This window comes from Manis pentadactyla, chromosome 9 (assembly GCF_030020395.1).
Source record: "Manis pentadactyla isolate mManPen7 chromosome 9, mManPen7.hap1, whole genome shotgun sequence".
Lineage (NCBI taxonomy): Eukaryota > Metazoa > Chordata > Mammalia > Pholidota > Manidae > Manis > Manis pentadactyla.
In genome coordinates, this window is record NC_080027.1 from 127547991 (window position 1) to 127560596 (window position 12606).

General features: G+C 38.0%; 1 long non-coding RNA gene across 1 annotated transcript in view; it reads left to right on the forward strand.

Moving 5' to 3' along the window:
• Positions 1-215: 215 nt before the first annotated feature.
• Positions 216-12606, forward strand: part of LOC130684990 (uncharacterized) — a 68960-nt gene continuing 56569 nt past the window's right edge. The window contains exon 1 of the long non-coding RNA XR_008999469.1: positions 216-438. This is a non-coding gene — a long non-coding RNA (uncharacterized LOC130684990). The remainder of the gene's footprint in view (positions 439-12606) is intronic.

Here is a 12606-nt window from a genome sequence, read left to right on the forward strand (position 1 = left end):
GACTTCAGTCCCTCTCTTAACTCATTCTGTCACTGTAAAATCCTACAGTCATTCTTCCACACATAGAGGACAAATAAGCTCAAGAGGAGGGTCCAGATGCTTTCAGTTTTAACTCTTCACCAATGGTGGAAAAGGCAGGATGCCTGGCTGCGTCTCGGGGCCAATCGGAGGGCTGTGTGTCTCCCACATGACCCGCTGCCCCTGTCTTTCACATGGGCTGTAATTTAGTTCAATTCAGAACTGCAGAATAGTACAGCTTGCACGGGAGCAAGGGATGCCTGAGCACAAGCGGGAGTTCCGGGAGACTTCACGAAGCGCTTTCCTGCCTTCCCCCTGCGTGGGGACGGGGACTCTGCACCTGCGTCAGGGACAGTCTGGCCACAGCCGCTGCTGTGCCTCCGGAGACAGGGAACTAGCACAAATGACCATTTTGAAATTGTGAGTATATATTTCTTTCCATCCAATGTGCTGATGAAAATAGTTTTATGTCATACACATCGAATACTTGAAGATTTGTAGGGTGCTTCTTTATATGTGCACCTAAGGGCCTTCAGCCGGCAGAAAAATATTTCAGGGACAATTGTTGCATGTTTTATGATGTTCAAGATCAAGAATTAGAAATAAAAGTCAGGCGTTCCAAAGAGTAGCTGCAGGAGGCGGCACCCCGGAACACTGCCCCAGGCACTGCTTTGTTCGTAAGGAAAAATGAAGGCACACATAGGTACTTAGCTCACTTCTTCTCGCTCTTTGTGTCTAATCAGATTTGATCTGTCCCCAAGAAAAATAAAAGACAAACTTTGCTGACCCCACTGACAAGGGTACCATCGACTTCCCAGACATCTGACAGTTACCATAATTCGCTAGGAAACACTGCTCAGACACGGGGGCAAACAGCTCTTAAATTCTGAACAACAGCTTCAAGCCAGGGCTTCCTTTTTATTTATTTTTTTAACCACCACTTTGCATTTCATAATAATAATAGAGACCGACCTGGCTTCAAGGTTTTAGTGCACAAAATGTGAAATGAACTCCTAGCAGAAGTGAAAGGGGACTGACAGTGGCCAGTGTACAGATAGAAGGAAAAGACAGCTTTCTCTATCAGGGTCCACCTTCCATGTAGAAAGATTTTTTTTTTTTTTTTAATTCCTAATAGGGTGGGGTGAGGACGTGGGGGTGGGGAGGAAGCATGCGGAAGCGTCTCTGAAGAAGAATGCTTGAGGAATAAAACAATTCAGGATTTCTTCCGATTAGCAGGCAGGAGATATGGTTAGCGTCTGAGTTACATACATGGCAAGATTTTTTGATGGACTTTCAAACAGAAGCAACATACAAAGCATTTTTTTTTTATTTATAAAATAACTGGAAACAAATGGGGGAGAATAATCCTATAGTATTCTTTTTACCTTCAGCTAGGGTAACCGAGCAGCACATTATGCCTTTACTTCTAGAATCTTCCAAATCCTTGTAAAGTTATAAACTGAGTCTCATAAGAAATTAAAAAGCAAATCAAATTGATGTGATCCTGACTGATGAAGAGCTCGAACAACAAAGCCTCCAACAAAAAGAGAGTTTGGAAGAAAACATTGCCCTCCTCATTTTTAAAAGAGAATATTAACTCCATCAATTATTGAAAGGAATTATTCAGAGGCTCCAGACATAACTAATTACGGCTTAAAGAGATCTGCCGGTGCAGCGCCTGTGTTCTAATTATGAAAGTCCAAGACGCTAAGATTCATTTTTTTAAAGAGGACTTGGACACATATTTTCACATAATCTTTTTAAAATACAGCGTTTTTTTTTCTTTGTCTGCTCTCCTGTTATCTGCACCTCCCCCGCCGCCGCCCACTGAGCGCCGAGACACCTGAAGGCTGGACGTAATGAGCACCAGCACCACCGGAGCCCCAGCCTGTCTGGACGCCAGCCAGGTGCTCCCCCCTCTGCGACCCGGCAGCTTGTGCACGCGGTGCATGCGGAGCTTACTCCAGTCTCTGCAGATCCGGGATGCAAGCCTTACGCACACTGCGGAAAGATTAAAGACAACAATATCCCCTTTCTCTTACCCCAGACAGCCTCGATTTTTAACCCTTTCATTCCTACTAAAACTAAGACGTTTTACCCGTTCAAAGGCAGGTCTCGAGGGACGGTGCAGCAACTGCACCATATTCTACAGACACACACGCCTCAATTGGTACAGAAATCTGTCGATGGACGCATCGGGGTACCGGAGCGTTAACAGTGTGCTAACTAGACAAAACATTGCTTGTGTGGGAAATGCATTTTTGAATGGACTTAAGCTGTGAAATCTGGAAGAAGTCAAAGGTCTGTGGAAAGATTCTTGCAGAAGGTGGTATGATTTCTGACGGGTGCTGTTCTCTAAGCGCCTCTCCCACTGCCTCTCCCTCCCTCCCTCACACACACTCACACACACACACACACTCACATATACACGCACACGCACACACACACTCAAGAGACATGCTCAGCCAGGCAATTATAGCATTATATCTCAAGGAAACCCAGGTTTACTGGTGATGTCTTCACATATAAAATTTCGCCTTTGAGGGCGGCATTTACAGTCGCCCCCCTCTCCAGTGTCTTTGGGCGGGTGCCCATAGGAAGTTCACATGTTTGTGGGATTAACCGGCATCCACGGGAAAGGACCATTTTATCTGTAGCCATCTCTTTCTTGCAGATGTGTTTACGGGGCAGTGTGGGCAGCTTACCAAGATATGTGGAGTCAGGCAGTTCCCTGGTTCTAGGAAGCCTTAGTCACATGCTGGCTGAACATTTCAGAGGTGGCTGAATGATATGGATAGGATACAGAAATGGTCAGCATTCTGAAATCATTTGGGCACAAATGCTACAATACTGATATATGTTATGACTTCGTGATTCTTATTTGCCATTTACATTTTTGCAGCCATTAAATCATGTTTATGATTCACTGATGGCTTAAGGGAAGAATACATACGAATGATTTAAAAGTAATGCTTCTTTGATGTGCTCTGGGTTAGATGAAAGTTGGGTTGAAATTCTGAGGGCTGATACAGTGTCTGTATTGATTTCCAAGTGTATTTTATGGGTCTTACACTAAGCAGTTATCCACCAAACAAGTGTTCAGGTGTTTAAGAATGTGTATTTCTAAGTACTTTATTTTACTTCACAACTCAAATAGAACAAAGTTTAATAATTTTACCAAAACTTGCTGCCCTATCTGAGATATAAATATAGAGCAACTGTGTATACGTAATGTCTCTAAATTACCAAGTTTCGATAAGTAATTTAAATTAATCTTCATGAATGTAGAATGGCTTACCAGTTCTTACATACCAAGTATTTGATACATTGTTTTCCTAAATTTGGAATTTTCTCATAATACTTTTCTCTTGAACATTAAAAAAAGGGTTCCTTTTGAAAGGATTTGGAAAACGTGTGTATGAACAGCATGATTTATACACCAACACACAAATTAATGAGCCCATTTTGCCCATGGATTGTGTGATTATTTTTCAAAAAGTGAAAAAGCGTTTTGTTCATTTTTTGCTTCCATGTTACTATTGTTGAGAGAAGTATATAGTTTAAAGAATGGACAGATTTTGTACTTAGAAAAGAAAAACAATCTATACAAGTTAGGTGACATGCTATGGGAAAAGATGCCAGGGTAAACTAATAAACAACTTTTTTGAGGAATTCCTGGGCCTAACTTGATAATTTTTACATGAATAGTTCTTCCAATAGATAGTAGAGTTCTTGCCCCAGGATGAATTATATAATTGTTTTATCAAAGATAAAAACATGAACAAGTAGTTGGATTTAAATTTCATCTACTTTCTAAAAACAAAACATGACATTGCCCATTGGAGATACAGGTTACTAAAAAGGCATCTTTCAAAGAAAAGATAATGGACTTGATTGAAATAATTGAACTACGTAACGCCAATTGAAGAACAAATGGTTTTTCAGAGCATAACAGAGAAAGAACAATTTACTATAGTACAGTTTATTCTTCTGACACAATAGTAATGATTTATTTGGAATGGCAGAACAAACAGTAAATACACAAAACAACCAATAATATCTTTGTCAGGGATGTATCAAGATTCTTGTGTTTCATATATTAGAATATTCTTAATTCAATTATTTATCTTTAGTGAAAACCTACACTCTTGCTTAGCATATATGTTGATATTATAACCATGTGTTCTTGTACATGTGTATAGTATATACAGTATACATTTAGCGTTTTTGAATAGAGTGGTGACTAAAGATAATTGTTGGTCTTGTATTATAACTCGTTCTTTACATACCCTTGAGTTAGAAAGTTAGAATACTTCAATTAGAATATTATCATATTTTAATGTGATGAAACTTGGATGGTGGTGTCCCCTATCTGTGTCTATGCTAGCGGAAGGACATGCTGAGATATTGGCTAAATATAATGTATTGATGATATAATTATGCAAATGCCTCATATCAAAAAATATTTTAATCATACCTAAAGCTATGACCCTAATTTGACAAACAGTATAAAATGTCATTTAAACCCAAACTCTTTCTTACCACTCTGAAGATGATTTCTAACAGGACACTCACAGTTTCTCTTTATGAAAAGAAAGACTGGGTATTTTCTAAACCCAGCCTTTAGGGTTAGGGCCTGAAATGATTTTGAGTAGATGCCTCAGCACCGTGCAGGGACTGCACAGGAACCCCAAGTCACAGTGAAAAAAGGAGGGAAATTGGTTTGCTTTGCTTCGTGTCTCAAATTTTATTCTTCCCACCCTACATGCAGACAACACTCAAAATTAATTTGAGTGAAAACTATCCAAGTTATTTTCACAATTTTTAAACGCTCCGTGGTCCTGAAGGAAGTGTTGTGAGTGATTGAATGTCCACTGCCTGAAACCCAGTCCAGCTCAGGGAGGCCCGGGGTTGGAGGCACTCAGGAATCACAAATAGGAAATGAACTGTGTGTTGCATATTTGGAGGGTTGAAAAGAAACATTTGGGATATTTTACCGTAAACAGACTTGGGGTTGATTTTCGGCACATCTTTTTCAACATCAAGCCTGCAGTTCAGCCGAAATAACTTTTGGTTTGTATAGTGAAGGCCAGATGACCACATGCTCCTTTCTTATTTAGATGAGAATTTTCCCTTCAGTGACAGCTTTCTTCCTGACCTGCTGAAAAATTCCAGCGAATGAAATCAGCACAGGATTCGCAGTTCTAATTGACCGTGTGCAGAGGAAGGGCCAGTGGGGAAGCCAGTGGGGGACTGTGAGGCTCTCCGCCTCAGTTTTCTTTGTTTTTCCCTTACCAGTCAATCCAAACAAATTGAAAACACTTCATTTTTATTAATATTAAGACTGCTGCAAGGCGAATTCTCAATGCACATGATTTGAGGTGGCTCTTTGTGCCATTTCACCACAAGTAATTAAACACAAAAGTTATGCACCAAGACCCTCTCAACAAGCTGGTAAGCAGTGTATTGGTTTAAAAAATGCACAAAAACACTGGTATAATGATTGGATTAAGAAGAAAAAATGATGACACTAAATTTATTTTCCTTTTCACTTGAATAAATCATTATTGGAACATACATGCTTTTAAATTTGCCATGAAAATATCCACTCCCTAAAATTCTTGGTTCACTGTGTGTAGTCATGATAGAAAGAAAAATAGTTTTTCCAGAGGTTTCATTTGGATTGGGCTGGTAAAAGATGCCAAGAACTGAAGATGATCTCCATAGTCTGTGTAGCTTAGCAAATCGTATATACTGTAAAAGCGGGCATGTCAGTTTTCAGGCTTTTTTTCTTTTTGACAAGTTCTTAAGTAATTTTCTTCATAGTTTATCTATTACTGCAAGGAGTCAAAGATGTTTTCTCTTGAAAAATTTAACTTTAGAACATTAAAAGTGTTAGACAAAAACAAGTTATCCTTTGATACAGACATTGTTTTTGACTAATAAGTATAGAAACATGTACTAAAAGTGCCTATTTAAAAAATATGTAAGAAAAACTCCTAATGAATGATCAGTATTATTGAAAAAAGACTGGCCTCATAGCAGCACTGTTTCTGATTTGGAATTTTTTGCTCATTCTCGTTCAGGTAACCTTTTATCTCAATCAAATCTGCCAATTATCAAATATGAGATGCCTCATCAAAAGCCAGGCTAGTGCAGGCTTTTGAAAAACTCATCTTATGGCTGATGAAATCAATTAGAATTTCTTTGCACCGAAATTACACAAAATCTGAGTAGTGATTGTTTATGGGGTTCACGACTATGACGCCATGTTCTAAACCACCAACATATGAGGTCATTTTCTAATGAAACTTGTAAAATTTAAATTTTTGAGATTGCCATATATATATACATATATATGACTCAATTTGTGTTACCAAAATATTAGAACTCTCATTATGCCATGAAGCCTATCTGTTCATTAATACATCTCATATCTGATGATTCTCCTCTGATTTATGAACCATAAAAATCCATCAAAAACACAGACTATGGGCCAATGATTTAGCCCACTCGGTTCTTTTATAACAGATTAAAAAATGTGTTTAGAAGCTTAAGAAATTAAAATATAAACAGATAATTAAGCAAAATACAGATATAAGGTATTAAATTATACATATTTGTAGCTTGGTTTACATTTAAATTAATAGATTTTAATTCGCAATGAATCTAACCCTGTATACAGGAGGTGACAGAGCATGTGATCTTGGCAAGGATTATTAAAATCATATTGGTGGTGTACTTTTGGGTGGTTGAAGCTAAGATGTTCCAAACAGATGGCTTAACTAGGCTAACTAGGTTAACTAGGAGTAGAATTCTGAGCTACTCCCGTTTCCTCTTCTTCCCTGATATTCTGAGAAATAGGTTGTGATTCTGCAGGGTCACAGATAAGCACAAGTACTAAATGAGTTCTGATACACGTACTTCCACGGGGTCGTGGATGGGAGCCGCGGCTCTGTCTTCCTGCGCGTCCCGATGCTACAGGTGAATGAGGAGACATCGGGCCCAGCTGCGAAAGCTTTGCAACTCTGTGAAATGCGTGCCCCTCGCGGGGCCCCCTTCCTGATCTGCGAGACGGGGGTGGCCGGAGGCAGAGATCCCTGAGAAGCCCAGGCCCCTGTAATTCTCCCGGGGCACCGCTGGGGTCCGTTCTCACACCCCCGAGGGGTCTCTCCCCAGACTGCAGCCCACCTGCACACTCGGGACTCCCCACCCGGTCCGCGATGCTCGCAGCCTTTTCTGGCTACACAAGACTCCACTTCTCCCTTAATTATGCAACTACGGTTCACACTCAGAGCTATGCTTTTAGAAAACTGTCTATTTTTAAACTGGGAAGGAAGTGGGGCTAACAGGATTTCTGTGACATCAGAGGAGTAAATGTAGGGCCGATATGGATGTCTTTGGAATCTGGAATCTGCAGGGTTGTAACCAGAACGATAAGATCACCCTGGATCCGAGTGGGCAGCTCCGGCCTCCAGCAGGGACTCTGCTCACCTCGGAGGGTATCTTCTCTCGACTCATGCCCTTGAAGGGGGGTCTCTCTTCATACTTGATTTAGCCTGTTTCCTGCAGGAAAATTACTTTGAAAGGCCTAACTTCTTCGGCAAACGTTGGACTAGAGAAATAAAACCTAGATGTGAAAAGAGATTATGTCCACAAGGAGAGTGGGAATCGTACCAGATCATCCAAAATGATGAGAATGTGTCAACAGGGCGATCACAGACGTTCGCATCACACACGTGGATCATCTAGAACCCCACATGTAAATGTGATCTCTGTGTGACGAAAAATCAGAACTAGACAAACTCCACGTGAAGCCTAAGCACCTGGGTGTGTCGCAGACACGCCCACAGGAGAGGCTCTGGCGGCCCTGTCGCTCCCCGTCGTCAACAGATCCCGGGAGAAACGGAGGCGCTCAGCCCGCCCTGGTTGTTCGAAGCCGTTAGCAAAGCACCGTTCGCCCTAAAAGGACGCAAAGGTTTAAGCTGAGAGCAGCAACTGTGAAGAAATCCATCCTTTGGTTAGTCTGAGGACAGAAAAGGGTTATTTTTTTAAATCTCTGTGAAGAGGGGGAAAAAACTGGAGAAAAACAATGAAAAAAATTAATTGCATTGACAGATTATTCTACATCTTTAAAAGAAGAAAATCAGAGCAGCCAGGTGATGCTGCAGTGGGTCGTCTGCACCTGCCACGGAGTCCCGAGTCTGTCCAGTGATGCTTCCTTAGGCCTGGTTGTGGCCTTCGGCGTCCTCACTCCCCGTCCAGGGGCGACATCCCTGCACGTGCTTTCCCCTCACTGGACGGGGCGTGCACGCCTCGGGTTGTGAATGAGCAGAGCACCAGGCATGAAGACAGTCCGGTAGTTACGACGCCCACTTTAAAAAAAAAGTTAAGATCTGTAAACTTACATCCACTTCCTTTTATAATTAACAGAGAGTGACGATAACCCTTCTTTAAATACAACTGAGGCTGTTCAAGTGCAATTTAAAGTAAGCCAGCTTGGTGCATTTACCCTTGTGATGAAGTTTGGCAAGAATATTTAAAACAGTGATCTCTGTCTAAACAGATTCTCTTTGAAGTGAACCTGGAAAAGCATTATGATGGTTTGTTTTAAATTTTCACATATATGCTCTCAGTCATACACAAAGTTCATGTTTTAAGTTTTGTTTTTGTTTTTAAAAAGGATTAATTTTACTTTAAAAAATTTCATTAGCTAAGAGAAGAAAACACAAAATGCCCTCCTATTTTATCCTGTAATACAGTAAAGGTTTTCAGTTCCAGCAGTTCTAGGAAGTATATTTCTGCATTTACACAGTTTGATAAATATAAGGGATAAGTCCATTTATATACATTCATGAATTGATATTTTGAATAAAATAACCATGTTTGCACCTCTGAAATGTAGCTGACATGCATAAAGCATATGAAATGACTCAAAATTAACTATATAACTATAAAAGGGAAAAATAAAGTTATTCAGATATCAGAATACATTAGAAAGATTTAGGATTTTACTTTCTGCTGAATGTTTAAACAGACAATTCTCTAAATTACATATATTTACTCATTTTAAATATATATTTTTAAGCTCTGAAGAAAGTAAAATATCTAACTTATGAAGAAAACAGTTTTAAAAATTATACTGGAGTCATATATCAACACATTATTTAGCTGGAATGAAAAGTAAAAAAAAATCTTCAGTTTTAACTTAGGAAATTTTCAAAATACACTGAAAAGTTAAACCAATATAATATACCTCTTCATGTTCCTACCACCAAGAATTACTATTTTTTTAATACTTTTATTTACTCCAAGCTATTAAAAAACTATAAACTATCTATAGTGGAAGACCCCAATCCCATTTTCATTTCCTTATGTCCGTCTGGCTATAGAGATAATCACTATATTTTGTTTGCTAGGTCATCTGTCATATCTCCATTTTTACACTTTGGTCACCTACTTTTGTACCAAAAACAATTAAAAAAACAAAAAGGTATCAAATATGAAGTTCTTGAATTCACTGTTTCTAAATTTACCTTAAAATTATTGGAAAATTTTCAAATGAACATATTCGTTGGAAATAGTATTTATTTATTTATTGGCTTAAAAAAACATAATCGTGATTAAATATAAAGATGTAAGTCGAAAGATTTCTTCTCCATGCCTCACTTTACTTCCTTGGTTGCAGAAATTGAGAAACTATGCCTCCTACCTCCTTTTCATTCAAGTTCTTCAGAAGTGAGTCTTTTACATTTTAACTGTTTTCACATTGCATAAGGGAGTGGCAATGTGGTTAAAGCCCTGTACTTCAACACAGTCTCCATTGTTCTAATTTTGTTGTTTTCATAATAGAGCATGTATGATAGGTCACTACATGCATGGATATTAATTTTCATATTTTATTCCATAGTGTCTTGTAAGAAGGCTTATTTACAAATATTCTAAGGAGCCACAAAAGTTACCTTTGGTTTGATTTGCTAAGAAAATATCAACAATAGCATAGTAAAGAAATGAGCTTTGACATTAGGAATTTTTTTTTTTGTCTCTTCATTTGGAGCCAGATTTCCCTTAAATAAAGAAAAAGGTGCAAATGCATTTCTGAAAAAGTGTATTGAAACCAAGATCCTTACTTGAGCACAGTATTACCTGGATTTGCATAAACTATGTGGCAATGAATTGCATAGAGACCCCTTAATGCTACTGACACTGGGGTCAAGGCAACAGAGTAGAATCTGTGTCAGCACCCTTACTGTCATGTGTCATCTTAAACAGTCTTTGGGGAGAAAAACTACAGAATCACATAATGGTGAGTCTAAATATATTTTTTCTCTATAAATCTCTTTTTTGAGGTAGCAGTTTATAGAGCAATACCAATAGTCAATTTACAACTTAAGTCCAGATCTTAATGCCTAAAGAGGAAAGATACAACTAAATTACTAGGTTAGATACTTACACTGCTCTCCACCTAAACCATTTTCAACTTGCATTAAGGAACTACTAATTGAATAATCTTATTTCAAGATTGAACACTAGCAAAACTTACTCCAGACAGTATTTATGCTTATACTGTCTAAAGAGGGAGATAGACAAGTATGCAAGACTCCATCTTTTTTTTAGGTTCAAATCAGAGTATAATGTAGCCCTGAATAAATGTGACTTCTGATCTTTTATACCAGGTGTAAAAGAAAAAAAAATACAGTAATTTTTTTAATTCACCATTTCTTAGAAGAATATATTGCTCTACAACATTTTTAGAAGTTATTTATTTCTTCCGTAAGTTTTGTTTACTAAATCATTTATTCAAGAACATCACCTTTTTACTATAAAGTGAATTCAAGAGCATGGAAAGCTGATCTTTAAAGGTTTTTCCTTATAATACAGTCAGAAGAAATGTGAGCATAGTCTCTACATTTTTATTGAAACTTTTCTTTTCTCAGCCACATATTATCTTTCTTAGCCTGTAAGCTACCAATATTCTTTCCCTCTAGATAACTTTACAGTCAATGTCATTCATTGGAGTCATTTTTATTCTTGTTTCTCTAAAACTCTGGTCGGTTCATTAACTATCAGTATTCTTATGCTTGTTTCTCATTATAGTCACACAGCTGGTAGGAGTGCTGGATAAGCAGTAAGATGTGTTACTAATTAACTGGGTGACTCTTTTTGGATCTCAGTTTCTCTATCAGTAGTTTAGGTAATTAGGGTTAGTGGGTCTCAGAGTCCTGGGAGATTAACTAAAATTGAGATCATTAACAGATTGACTATTTCTGTGCTCTCAGAATATTTCAGTATGTCACACATGTGCCAAGTGGTCCAGACTATTTGAAATGTAGTCACATATACTTATTCAAGACTATTCCTTTCAAGTATTTAATCATCACTTTCTAAATTCCCTTGTATGTAGCCTTTGATTCCTCTTTGTGCCTTCTGAAGGGTATTCTCCAGCAGAATCTGCTGATTTCCTGACTGACGTACCATGTGTAAAATGAGAGCTTAAGGAGATCTTAGATAATTCTGATTGCATTTTACTGATGAGCCGTGTAAGGTCAGGAAACATCATAGTCACATATTTGTAAAGATCCCGTTTGGGCTGGATATTCTTTGTAAACTCCTTAAAAATCTGGAACCATTGGGTTGCACAACAAAAAGAGGGATTATTACTGCAACCGTATGATGTGACTGCAGCAGTTTCCCAAATGCTGATTTAGACATTAATACTAAGAGTCACAAAATAGACATCGTCGGGCATTACCTAAGGTGTATTTCAAGCAAGCACCACCACTCTTTCCACTGCAGGGAAGTTGATCGTTGAGTGATTGTTGAGGAACTGCCCACATTTTTACCCCGGGTTTTAGCAGTGCACACTCATTCAGATTTATTGTTGATGAACAACTTGGATAAATAAATTCTCTTGTTAATTCAGGCTATGCTTTAGGTTTAAACTAGTTATAACCATGGGGTATGTATACTGAACTTTCCAAGGGAATGAATGTAAGGAATTTAACTTATAGTTTCAAATGTTGGAAACAGATAATGCTGCTTAAATGCCAAAAATCAAGAGTGCAGCTTGAATCCATGGAGGAAAATACCACATCAAGTGAATTAATAACTGTAAAATGAATTACAAAAATGCACTTGAAATAAAAAATGTTATAACTATATTGAGAATTTTGTTTCTACTTGAGTCTATACAAAAGATTTAAATTATTCTTTTGGGAAATAACAATTTAATCAACAACTATTAAGATCATGTCATAAAGCAGACAATTAGAAATGACTTTCTTAAACCGATTTGTCCACCAAAATTATCACTGCCTCTAGAATATTGTATAAACAGAAAAATAGACCCAAATTAAATTGCTTTTGTGGGTGTCCACAGCACACATAAATCAAGTGTCATCAAAGTATGCAATTTCAGGAATGTCTGTGATTTTCTTCATTCTTTTTAAAAAAATACTGTATTCAAATAGTCATATAAGGCTTATCTTTAGAAAGGGAGAAATGAAGGAGAAAAATGTAACATGTAAAAAATGGAACAGCAGATCGTAGTATATCTAGAAAGTAGTTTCTTAGCTGAAATTGTGAAAT